Here is a 12,937-nt window from a genome sequence, read left to right as displayed (position 1 = left end):
CCTGGAGGATCCTCCACCACTTTACCATAGCTTTGCTTACTGATTAACATGCATAGAAATTAGTGGCAGCTCTTTTCAGTATGCTTTAAATAGAAGGAAAGTTCCCTTCCTTCTTGCACTCAAGAGCTCAGGCAGGGCTGCTCCGGAGGAGCCTCTCAGATGTTTCCCTTCTGTTCTGTCATCTCTTTTTTCACTCTAAAAGAAAACCAATCAGATATTCTGTCCACAAACAGTCAGTTGTCCTTTGCCTATAAAAGCAATAAGGGGAAGCCTTTTTCTTCTTGGTGAAGCCTCTATAATGAATGTAATAAAAACCAAACTATTGAGATTCTATGACACTTAAACAATAATCAGTAGAAATGGATGAGAAATGCTATCCTTTGTGTAATTATCACAACAACAGAGACTTAGTATATATGTGTTCTTTATAACACAGCTCCACATGAGAAGATCCATTTTCATTAATTCCAAGATTCCTGAGAACCTATTTCATATCGTTTATTGTCTTTGAACTCTTTTGTCTCCTTAGAAAACTATGGCTCAAGGGGGAAAATCCTTTTTCAAAATCATTTGTGAACTCTCCTCCTTATTTTTCAGAAATCTGGAATTTCAGTCCCTTCCAACAAGTTCTGCCTGGCACTATGGTCCTTCCTGCTTCATTCATTAAAAATAGCAATGCAGCAGCATGAATTTATCCTTTGGGATTTCACATTAAATACCAAGTCTTGCATCCTGGGCTGGCTTACATCTGTGTAGCCCTTCCGATGTCTCTTGGCACACCACCGCAGCTGTCCCTCATAGTAGGCATTTGAATGGATTAGCACTCTTACTCCTTTTTTCTATCCCTCTTGCTCTCATGGCTGTACCCTGAAAGATTTACTGCACTTCGGAGGGGTGAGGCACTCTGTGAATGCTCTGAGGACAACATAATTGCTGAATCAAAATCTCCCATGAGAATGTGAGTTTTGAACCCTGCTTTCAAGATTTAAATTCTCTATTTCTCAGCATATGTATAACAGATTGTCAGAGAATAATCTCCTAATAAGATGCATGTAGATAAACAGAGGAAGAGAGAGAAAAAGTACCTTCAAAATATTGTCTGCTAAAATTCAGACAGTAAATCTCCAGTCCAGCAAGTAATTAAATACATAAATAGTCATCACATGAGGTTCACTGGGACTACTCATGTACACAGTTCTGTGTATAAGCATTTGCACTGCTGGGATTAAGTAATGAAAATCTAATTAAACATAACAAAAATTGTTAGCAACTCAAACTGGGTTGAGTCACTGTTGGAACTGTGCTACAGTTGCAGACTGGTGCATTGTTATTCTGTACTGGAGATATAAATCAGAATTCCCTATTTCATTAGGTGTGGATCCCAGTGTTTTATTTTGCAATATCTAGTGGCATTAACATATTTTAGGGACTATCAAAAAGAAGATTCTTAGAGGATCTGTGGTTGCTAGGAGACTGGTACTTCAGTCCTGCAAATCTTCCACACTGCAAAGAGCAAACTGGCAATAATCAGGTTTTCCTGCCAGACAGCACTCAAACTGAAGTTTATGGTTTATTTTTTAAAAATTGTGATCTAACCTTAAATTTGTAGAACAGGAAAACTTAAGAGTTGTTGGATTTCTGCAAGTAGGTATTTTATTCTGTGTCTGTAATATGCCACCCTTAAATCCTTTTCTTAGTCAATAATAACTTGGGTGTCCAATAACTCTAAACTTACTTTCAGTGCACTGGCAGGTTTCAATCAGCATAGAAAGTGCCGAGCTCATTTAAAACAGTTCAGAAAGAGAGCTTTGCCACCCCCAGGCCTGCCATCTCCTTTCAGGTACATGCACATGATCTGCACCCTGAGAAGCCTCAAAACAACACCTTTACCACCTGCAGCGCCCTGCATCTTTGGGGGCTCCCAGCTTACAGCTACAGCAACCACAAGTGCATTTATCTCCCCGACGCCTAAACATCTTGGGATCCATACACCGAGTGACGGGGTTGCCATTGTGGAGTTTGCACCACATTGACTACATTTCCTAATTTTAACTTCATTAATGTCAATATCATATATCTTCTATATCAAAGTGGTTTTGTTACAGTGTCTGAGAGGGCACAGTATAAATCCTGGAAATTGCTGAGGTCTATAATTTAGTGATCTTTAAAATTCTGTATTCTTTATGATCCAGGAGCTATGCTAACCAGAAGAGCACACTGTTTTCAGTGAAATAACACTTGTGATCAGAACTGCATATGGGTTTGGTGCTTTGCTGGATCATTGTCTTTAGTACTGTTTAAATAGGTTTACATTACAAAGGTGTTCATCTATGAATATGTCTATTTTCTCATTCATGACTTTTCAGTTTGTCAGTGTAATGTCACAATATTAAACTCTGACCTATAGCCCACTGGAGTCAGCCTTTTCATGGATCTTGAGCCTGATTCTGTTTAACTGCAAAACTGCAAATGCCTTCCTTTCTTATCATGCACCCTTCACTGTCTTCATCTAACACCACAGCCTAACTCTTTTTTCTTTCATGTGGCAGTAAAGAGATATGAAAGTACTCATGGGGACACAGAGGGCAGGGGAGAGGGAAAAAGGGCAAAATCCTAGCTGAAGTCAAAGTGTGGTGGTCTGCCATTCCTTTCAGGAGAACTACAACTTCCCCCAGAGTCCTTTGATAACCTTCTATTTATTCTGTAATGAATTCTGTAATATTCTATTTATTCTGGTTTGTAATTATATTTATGCATTTTATTATTTCAGTCTAAAACCTGCCAGCGCCATGCAATTACATGTCCTGAATGTGGTATTTGTCCCCCACTATGTTAAGATTATATAGTAATAGTAACAACGAACATGGCTGAATCATTGACAAATTCAGCCTTAGCTATCTTCTATTGCTTGCCTTGACAACTAGACTATTGAATTCCAACAGGACGAAAATCTAAAAATAGCACTGCGTGAAGAAAGACTGCAAGCAAAGCCACTAGATAATACAGGCTCAATGCTCCTGTGAAATGTGACACGTGCAAAAGCCAGATGTAATTTTAACAATACAGCTTCCTTTTTGACAAAGGAATCTCCAGAGTCTGATTTAATGTCTCCACAGTAAAGCCTAACAATTCCACGTTTTGTGTGGGAGTAAGAACAGAGTTTAAACTTGCAGAAAAGAACCCCTGAGAAGAATGCTAATGCACAATGCAGTGAATAAAAAAAGAATAGACCTCTTATGACCCTGTAACAGTTAAGACACCATCCAAGTCCAGCACAGAAGTCACCTTATACTTAAAATTATTACAATGACACAACTGGACTCAGCAATGTTGACAGAGACCAGTACCACGGTGGCTTTGCATAAACCAAAATCACTGCAGCTAAGGAAGTATTTTACTTTATTTAGTAAACAATATCAGAGTAAGAATCTGGGTGGCTTTTATGCAGGAGAGCAGAAATGAGCAGGCAAAAAGAGCTTTTCTTGCTTTCATACCCTGCCTAAAAAGAGGTTAAGAAAGAGGTAGATTAAGTAGTTAGCAAATTAGCTGAAGCCTTGGGACAGTAAGGTTTAAGTCTCTTCTACCTCTTAACATCACCATCTCACCTCGGGACTCCCTTAAGGAACTCAAGCACTCTATAAAATAGGTACATCTCTAAGCCCTATCTTATTTCACAGATTAATTGGATGGTAATTAATATTCACCATCTTGATGCTCCCATGTATCTACATGTTATATAGATATATATTATGAATACATAATGGTCCCTCTTCATCCCTTGACCTCCAAGGTGATAGCAGAAGACACTAATGGTGAAAGGCTGAGGCATGCAACTTTTCAAGCCTGTTTTAGAGATGCATATTCTGCATGTACCCTAACACCACTGAGGGCTCAGACATACAGAGTAGGTTTTGCACTGGCGGCTTGTGGTAGAAAGAAAACCAGCACCAACCAAGAACACTTCCAGGAACATGGTCTCTTTTCTACCCCATACTTAAATTTTCCTGGCACATAAGCCAAAGTGGCAGCTGGAACCAGTTTCTTTGATTCAAGTAACATCCTAATTCCCTGATAGTCTGCTGTGGGTTTGGGGAGATTTTATTTTTTAATCTCATCCATAATATTATTAGGAAGATTCTATTCCTTTGGTGAAGGGAGAGAATGGTTTGAAGGAGGAAGATCAAAGCTCTCCTTAATATTATTCTCTGGCCTCATTCTTTTATTTCTTATTTAAAGTTCTCTTCTTAAACAATTGCAGGCACAAATCCAAATGATCTGTCATAGGCCATGGCTTTTTATTCTCTGGAATAACCCTTTTTCTAGAAATAGATATAGCCCCACCCATATAACTTTGAAGAACCACACATGTTGGTTGGAAATGGGAAAAAAAATAAGGTGACTCAATAAACAGATATTGTTTTCCACCAGTGCTGTGTGGCAGGAGTGAAAGCTTTGAAGTTTGGCTCTTTTTTCAGGGAAATATTAGTGACATTGCCTGGTATATCGCTGCACCTTGTTTATTTTACTCTTCCCTGTCCACAGACAATCCATAAGTGACAAAAACATGAACACAACTATCCTATTTTTAGGACACTCACTCAACTCTCCAGTGCATGGGTCCCAGGGAACCAATGGCTTATGTTGAAGGCAGTAAAGCAGAGAACAAATTCTGTTTGTTGGAAGAAATGTTTGCCCTGGTTTACATTGTCCTTTCTTTGGGGTAGCAGTCATAGTCAGAAAAGTCAGAAAGGACCATGAAAGGTCTCTAGTCTGTCCTCCCACCCCAAGGCAGGAAAGTTGTATGTAAATCTTTCCAAACTTTATGGAACATCCCACAGCTATTATGGACAATCCCCTCAGGTCATAACTATCCCTGTGATTAAAATATTCCCCCTAATATTTTCCCTAAATCTTTTGGCTCCACTTTGAACCTGTTACTTCCTATTCAGTCCACACCGAACATGGTAAATGGTTGATTTCCTTTCTCTTTACAGCTATGTCTTCCCTGCTTGAAGGCAATTATCTTTACTCATTTCAGTCTTGTTTTTGCCAGGAAGAGTTTTCCAGCTCTCTTAGCATTCTGGTTGCCTTCCTCTGAATGCTTCCTTTAGGGGTGATGCTGAAAGCAGGGCACAAAACTAGTGACCATAATAAAAAAAAAGAAAGATGAAGCTTTGTTTAACAGGACCACAGGTGATTATTCCTATCACCTAGATAGATGTAGATTTATTTAGATCAGAAAATGCATGTTTTGTAACAAACAGAGCTCTACAAGTGTAGGATGTAGGAATTTTGCAGTTCTGCTCCCCCTCTCATCTCCCTCTCCCACTTCCCATCACCAGCATTAACTAACAAAACATCTCCAGTACATAGAGACATATGTAGAGATATAAAGATGCAAACACAGAAATGCATAGGATCAGCTATGTTAGAATTCATATGCCACCCTGGCTCATGATGACCCAGGCTTTGGTCCCACTCATTACATGACCATCCTTAACAAGTCAGGAGTAAGTGCTCCAGGATTTTGCAGTTACTCCTGTCTCAGATATCACTTTATATTATCTATTGACAGACAGGAGCTTTTCGAATGGCAACTGCTGTGGCTAAATAATGTAATGTCAGTAATTGCTGTTACCAATGTCTGTAATACAGACACCCACATAGGTGTACTGGCAATGTGTAGTCAGTAGCACCACATATTAGTTTAAGACACACAGACTCCAGTTAGACAATTAGATTGCATTTTCCACTCACTCTTAGTCTCCGCTCCCTTACAATATTTACAGTTATACTGCAGGTTGTAGGGCCACACTGGAGTCGAGCTAGTTGGAAGTGAAGTGTACAGAGGGTCAGTTGGACAAACAGTGTGGTTTCACCTCAATATTTTAACCTTTTGTAATTCTATGGCATTATATGACGCTGAACAAATGTAAAGAAAACATAATTAATCAATCTGTTCTCACAAGACAAAAGTGCTGCTGTGTCTTTGCATCACATAAGAAACAAAAAATACCGCACGTATCTGTCTCTATTTTTTAGCTGATCTTATTGTCCGAGAAAGGCTTTCATTTTTGTATGAGGAGTTTGTACAGCTCCTAGCACCATGGACCCTCATCTCTGCTGATGGCTACAAGGACTATTTAATATAAATAAGCACTTTAATCACATTCATTACAGGCACAGGTTCAAATCATCTAAGGAAAAGAGTACTGAACAATTTAAGCGGAGTCTTAGCTGTCATTTTAAGGCAGGAATCTTCCTGTTTTCGATAGTCTTTGTTCAGGTTTCACCGGATGGTTTGCCAAGCGACACAGAGAAGAGGTGTGGGTTCTTTTGGGACTGTTTTTTGAGAAGGACTGTGGCATTTCATGCTAGCTGAGAGTACTGGGTATGACAGTAATCGGCTTGACTCACCGAAACAGCCATTTAAGAGCAGACCCTCTAGTGGTATAAATCAGCAAGGCTTGACTTCACTGGAGCTCTGCTAATTTACCCCTGTTGGGAATCTGGCTCTGAGACTTTATAGAGTGAAAATGAAACTAAGGAAGCAAAACAAAGATCCTAAAATATTAGGAAATAAAACAGCTTGAGACTGCTATGTTTTCCCAAGCATGTGAAAGAGAAGCCTGTAGGTTATAGTTTCTATTTAATTTGTGATTATTTGATATGTGCTCATGCATGCAGTATGTGCCATGGAAGACTTAAAGGCCTATAGTGAGAAAAGTACCCAAGATTTCTTCTTACCTTATTTCTGTTGTGGTTATTCCCCAGTCTCTCTCAGCCAAAATTTAGTGAGGTTGGACCTTGCTAAGGATTTTTAAAAGACGAGTGCAGAAAATATCTTCAACCATACAGACAGAAAAAGGAAAAAAGGACAAAAATCTAGTGTATGCTGAAGGTCACACAGAAGTTGAGTACTTAGATGTGGTCCAGTTATTAAAGGGATACTTTACCTCATCTTTCAGTAAGAATGCTAGTGAACATCAGAATAATTGTAGGATATCTGATTAAGAATGAGGAAGGTTTAAGAGACACTGCCATAATTAAAGTAGGATCAAACTAAGCCTGTTCACCTTGGTGGTATCAGGTAATCCCCAGCCCAAAATCCTGATCAATTGACACATGAAGTGGCAAACTCAGAAACAAAACTTTTCACTGTGTGCATTGGTACAGGAGTTGTATTTTAACTGGAAAAGAGAAAATGTAACATGAAGTGGAGCGAAGGCTTCATGGTCAAGCAAGCTGAGAAATCAAGGATGCAGAGAAGTGGCATAAAAGAGAACAGTTCTAGCAAAAGTAACTTTTTGTTAAGAGAACTGATTTCATACTCAAGAAACATGTCCTGATCTATCTAGATTTGCATGAAGCAGCTCATAAAATGCTCAGCTGATAATTACTGTCTAAAACTGGTATAATGGAGAGTAATTAAAGATTATTAACCTGAATGAAAAGTATGTAAAAAAAAAAAAGTAGCATGTTAAAAAGAAAGCCTGTTGGGTTGGGAAGAGGTTATTGAACTCTGGAAGAAGTTTTTGGACACATCTTGCCACAGATACTTGTTACTGACCTTGAGTCAATAAATAGGTTTGCCTAAATGATAAAGGCATTCAGAGGTGCTGACAACAGTTAGGAAGCTCCTGCAAAAACTGTTTCATTTATAAGCAGAATAATGGAAACAGGATGAAATTGAACACAAAGCCATTCCCTTGAAGACTTCATGCTGTGGAGCTTATCATTTGGAAGCAGCAGAGAAATGGAGATCTAGGTGTACTGTTAGACTGCAAAACAGCTACGAGCCTCCAATGTGACAGAACCATGGGAAATCTGAGACAAGACTAAGATGCGCTGCAGATAGATTTTCTTTACGGTCACTGAAGCATTCATATTATTATACAAGGTACTGCCAAGGTGTTTTGTACCTGTTATACAGCTCTGAGCACCCACTTTCAAATAAGATTTAAGTTAACTTGGAATATATCCAGAGAAGGGATACTGAAATGACTGAGGGAAAGGAGTATAATCTTCTGAGAGCAGTCAAAGCATCATGTCTTGTTTTCCCTCTCAGATAAGACATTTCTTCATAAATGCATATGGGAATTTAAAAACAGGGTGGGAGTAACAAGCTTTAAACATAAAATTGGTACAAGACCTAATAGAGATAAACTGGTCATACAAAATCTAACATGGTTAGAATCACCCTCCGATTTCAACCAGTTTAGTTGTGTTTGGGAATACACAGGGGGAAAAAAATCTAACTCTCTGAAGATGGAGCCCAGCAGCCTTATGACTGCTGCATGACAGAGTAGTGGTGTTCTGGAGATGCGCATTCAGGTATGGTGTGAAAATTTTGGGTGTTGAACTTAGTCAGCTGCTCTAAGAATTAAAAAGACAATTTATCTATTTTATTACTGAGTTGGGTCCATTTATGCCTTATCTTTGTTGTATGCAGTTAGACATAAACATCTGAGCTTCGGAGGATTTCTTCTTTCACCCTAAGTGTCAGAAGTTGGTCTCAGGTGGGGAGGGAAAGTTGGGAATGCTACTTTTGGTGGTGTTGGGAGATTTGGTATGTCTTACTCATAGATACTTGTGTCTAAACTGATTGACAGATGCTTTTCCTCAGGTCAGACATACAAAAACCCCACAGCTTAATGAAACCCTCCCATTCTTTCTAATGTGTGTGATCTTCCTCCTTCCAGGGTGAAAATATCCCAACAAGTTCTTTACTATTGCAGGGATATAGGATGTTAGTCTTAGCCTCTTCTGCCTCGTTCCCTCAGTGTTAACCCTCTTCACCTTTTATGTATTAACTGTCTTCAGATGGTCTGAGAATAGAGGAGGTGTTTTATGCCCATGGTGTGGAGGTATGCTTGGAAAAGGTGCTTTCTGAGGAAAATATCCCTTACAGTGGCAGCTGTGGAGAACTGGACCCAATTTTCTTTGTACCTACATGACAATTTCAGGCAAAAGTTTTACAGAAAGATTCTTATTTCGTAAACATCTGTTAGCTACATTCAGTACATGAAGCCAAATCAAATGCAGCCAAACACTTCCTCCAGCTCTATTAAAGTTTCTATAGATTAAATTTTAGTCTTTCTTCAGGCATCACTTGAGTGGTACTTTAAAGCCTATACAAAGAAATCTCTAAAAATTGATTAAGAGTCTAATTAAAGATTGATCCTATCAAATTATATAGTCTGTAAATATTATTAAATCAAATCTTTTACTTTTGTACCCTGTAGGGAAAAAAAGGGAAAACAGCCACAGTGGTTCCTATCCATAAAACTTTAGTACAACTGCAAGCACAAAAGAAATGCTGAAATGAAATACTTGATTGATTGAAGACCTGTGGCAGTTTACAGATGTGCCAGGAGTCCAGACTACCTTAGTTGTGAGTGAACTCTCCTTTACAGCTTTACTCACCACAGAAATAAAAGCAACTCCCATAATACTAAACAAGTCAGAGTAATAACAGGCAGACTAAATGAATGGGAGTAACTTCCTGCTAGTCTTTCTTTTCTCATATATTTAGTAGCAACTAGCCAACATGCCAATCCAAAGTCCACCAAACTCAGTGGGAAGACAGGTGAGCACTGAGCCAGGCTCCTCCCTCTAAAATGAAACATCTTTTTTCCACGAAAAAAAAAAGTTTAAAAAAAGGCACCTCCAGAGTATTCCTCCTTTTCCACATATACATTGGGAAGATGCAGAAGGATGAAAACTGTCCTTAAGGTCATGGGGAAAGGAAATTTCATTAGAAGGAAAATTCATTTGTTGCTTGTCCTTCAGAAAGTGATAATACCATAAAGGAAATAAAACATAAGCACAGTATTTTACCAATGCAGTCACCACGTGAACTGAATAAAAATTATATATAGACTATCAACATGAGTTTTTATTTTATTTAAAAAGGTTTTTATTCAATAATCAACACTATAGAATGACCATATAAGAAAAAATCAAATAACTGAATCACTATGTTAAGTTTTATATACGTCAATTACTAAGAATATTCTGCCTTTGTCTTGAGGTTTTTTGATTTTTAATCAAGCACGGGGAGATAAAAATTTAGGGAATTACAGTATTTTTCATTCACTCTGCTGCCTTGAAAACAACTGAGGTTGTTATGCTGACTGAAAAACAGTAACCATACTCTAAAGGTAAAAAAAGCCACAGTAAAATTTCCTGGGGTTTTCATTAACTGTCTTTGCTTTCATTCAAGCCAGCAAATTACTTTGTTCTCAGAGAATGCCAAAGAATATCAACTTGCAATCTAGAATAAGCAGGGAGTGAAGGCAACTGATTTGCCTTTTGAATACCTGCTCCAAAATGGACTTTTAAAAGCTCAACACTTCCAGAAAAGGAGAGTCTTGACAGTTGTTCTGTGTTTTACACTTGCATTCTTCAAATACTTAGAAGCAGGTCAAGTTTCTATCAGTACTCTTAGGCATTGCCTGAAAGTGCTTCCAGGCAAAGTTGCCACACCAAGTACTTCTGTAAAAAGGAAAATCTTCAAACCAGCCCCAGTATTTTAAGTAGGAGACTGTATATGGAAATGTAGGACATTGAATTACTGAGGCCAACCTTTTTGCTCAAAGCAAAAATTGTTATTTTTAGGCTGATTAAATAAAGTCTTTAGTCACACTGCATTGATATTGTTTAAAAAAAAAAAGGTATTTAAATCACATCTGATATTTCTGTAATTAAAGGTAATTACTGATCTTAATTAAAAATATTTTATTAAAAAACATCATATGGCTTCTATCACACTTCCCAGTTCAGGCATCAAGAACCACCTGAAATGAATCAATCCACAGCAACTTATGAATGACATACCATAAAGAACATACTTATACCAACCTTTACTTCATTCTTTCTGCTTGAAATAGGTCCCACAAGACCTTCAGGACAAGATTGGTCCTTAAAGTGGCCAATTCAGAACTGTTTAGAATATATTTTGAAATCAGTTCAGTAGGATCTTTCACATAGGAGCCTTCACAGAGAGCAGTGGGAGGATGATGTAACCTCTAAGCTTCCTCAGGCTAAATCAATGGCAGGGATCTGGCTAGGAAACAGCAATTTTGCCTTAGTAAAAATGTCACCTTGTGAAAACATAGCTGTTTCAGAAAACCACAGACTTTTAAAATAATTTTGAGTTGCTAAGGCTTTTTTTTGGAGGGAAAAGAAATGAAGAAAAACTTAAAAAGGAAAATGAAAAGGATGAAAAAAGGACCTCTCTAAAGAACAAAATTATCTGAAAAAAAACCTGTTTGGGATGAAAGCTACATTTCTACAGACACTCCTATCTTTTTTTTTACCATCTCAAGTTCCTGTATGCTCATTTGACTTGTCTAGCCTGAAAGCCAGGGCATTCCCCTGAAACACACTCAGGCTCTAGTCCTTTCATTTATTTACTAGAAGTGGATCCCCATCAAAAGAAGTAATGGAGCGTTGCAGTGTCACAGCCCAGAAAGGGCTCTGACCTGGGCCAGAGCATCCTCCTCAAGGAGAATTGAGCTGAACCCATTGCTCCCACATCAGGAAGGAGCCCTCTCTTCACTGCAGAGGTTATGAGGGAAAGGAGGAGGAGAACATCCCTGCTGGTGCAAAGGAAAATTGGCCATGTTACACAAAACGAGCAGCTTTTGCTGTGAGGAGGGAAAAAAAATTAGCCCTACCATTAAAAAAAAAAAAGTTAATAGTTCATACGGAAGTAATTGCAGCTTGGTTTAGTTTTCTGGTTTGTTTTGGTGTCAGGCATTTGCTGTGCTTTTTTTCCCCACTAATTTCCTGTTGGGATTGGCAGCCAGTGACTCACCTGCATTCACAGATGAGTATAGCCAGAAAGCCAGCCTACAGCTTCTCCATCCTGCACTTTAATCACACAAAACAAACCCCATCCTGACCCTGTGAGTACAGCAATATTCAAAACACTAGGCAGAAGAAAGGCCAGGCAGCTTCCCCTTATGTCTGTAGCTACTGCCATAACAGAAGGACTGAAATCAGATATTCCAAGTACTCTGTCTTCATGGGTGACTCCCACAGTTCAAGACAAAGTAATAGTGAGTGATCCTGGAGAAAACTAGTTCCCGCCTCCCCAAAAGTACAGGAACAAGATGATTAGGGCAGTTTTTGAGAACTCATGTCTGGAAAACCAAACTGACCTCTGTGGTTCATTTTCTGGACAGCAATATTTAAACTATTTCCTGCATACTACAAAATACGCATAAATTCAGTGGGTAGATATAAATTTAAAAAAGCAATTATGGGTCCCTAGGTTAGATTTTTAATCTCAAAATCTAGGATTTATCATGGGCAACCCTGTGCTTCCAACAGACAGGCGGGGACCACGTAAGACGTATATTACATCAAATACTGGGAAGCTGAGGAGGCCTTTTCCTGCAGCTGGCTTCTTGTGTACCAAGTTATCATGAATGCCTAAAATCCTTAATGTATGTCCTCAGAAATTATCATGCAAACATCAGCCTGACAGACAACTTATCTAAGGGGCAAATCAAAAGTAGATGAGATGAAGAGAAGATAGGTGACCCAATGAAGAACCAACCATTTGTCATTTGGGATGTTTTATTTGTCAGTTTGACAAATTTCCTGGTCATTAACTGATTAAATCTACATTTCCCTATTTTTAATCTTTATTTCACACTCAGATATGATTGTTAGCCATTAATCAATAAGGTTTAAAGTGCTCATGATTAATGGGCAGTGCCTTCAGTATAAATAAGAGATTTTATGCTGCTGGGGTTTATCTGGCTCTAGAGACTGCAGGATTGTTCCCAGTGCTCATTCCTTAGTTACAATAAAGTGGGACCAGGAGGAGTGATGAGCTTCTGTGGCAGTGGTGTGATAAAATGAAATGGAAGCAGCTATTAAGGATCTACGTGAGATAATGATGAAAAAGAAACTAAAGGGTTAG

General features: G+C 38.5%; 1 protein-coding gene across 1 annotated transcript in view; it reads left to right on the top strand.

Moving 5' to 3' along the window:
* Positions 1-12,937, top strand: part of BEGAIN (brain enriched guanylate kinase associated) — a 156,520-nt gene that overhangs the window by 25,010 nt on the left and 118,573 nt on the right. The gene's annotated exons all lie outside the window — the stretch shown is intronic.

This window comes from Phalacrocorax aristotelis, chromosome 9 (assembly GCF_949628215.1).
Source record: "Phalacrocorax aristotelis chromosome 9, bGulAri2.1, whole genome shotgun sequence".
In the NCBI taxonomy this organism is placed as follows: Eukaryota; Metazoa; Chordata; class Aves; order Suliformes; family Phalacrocoracidae; genus Phalacrocorax; species Phalacrocorax aristotelis.
Note: the sequence above shows the minus strand (reverse complement) of the source record. Positions and strands in the feature narration are given on the sequence as shown.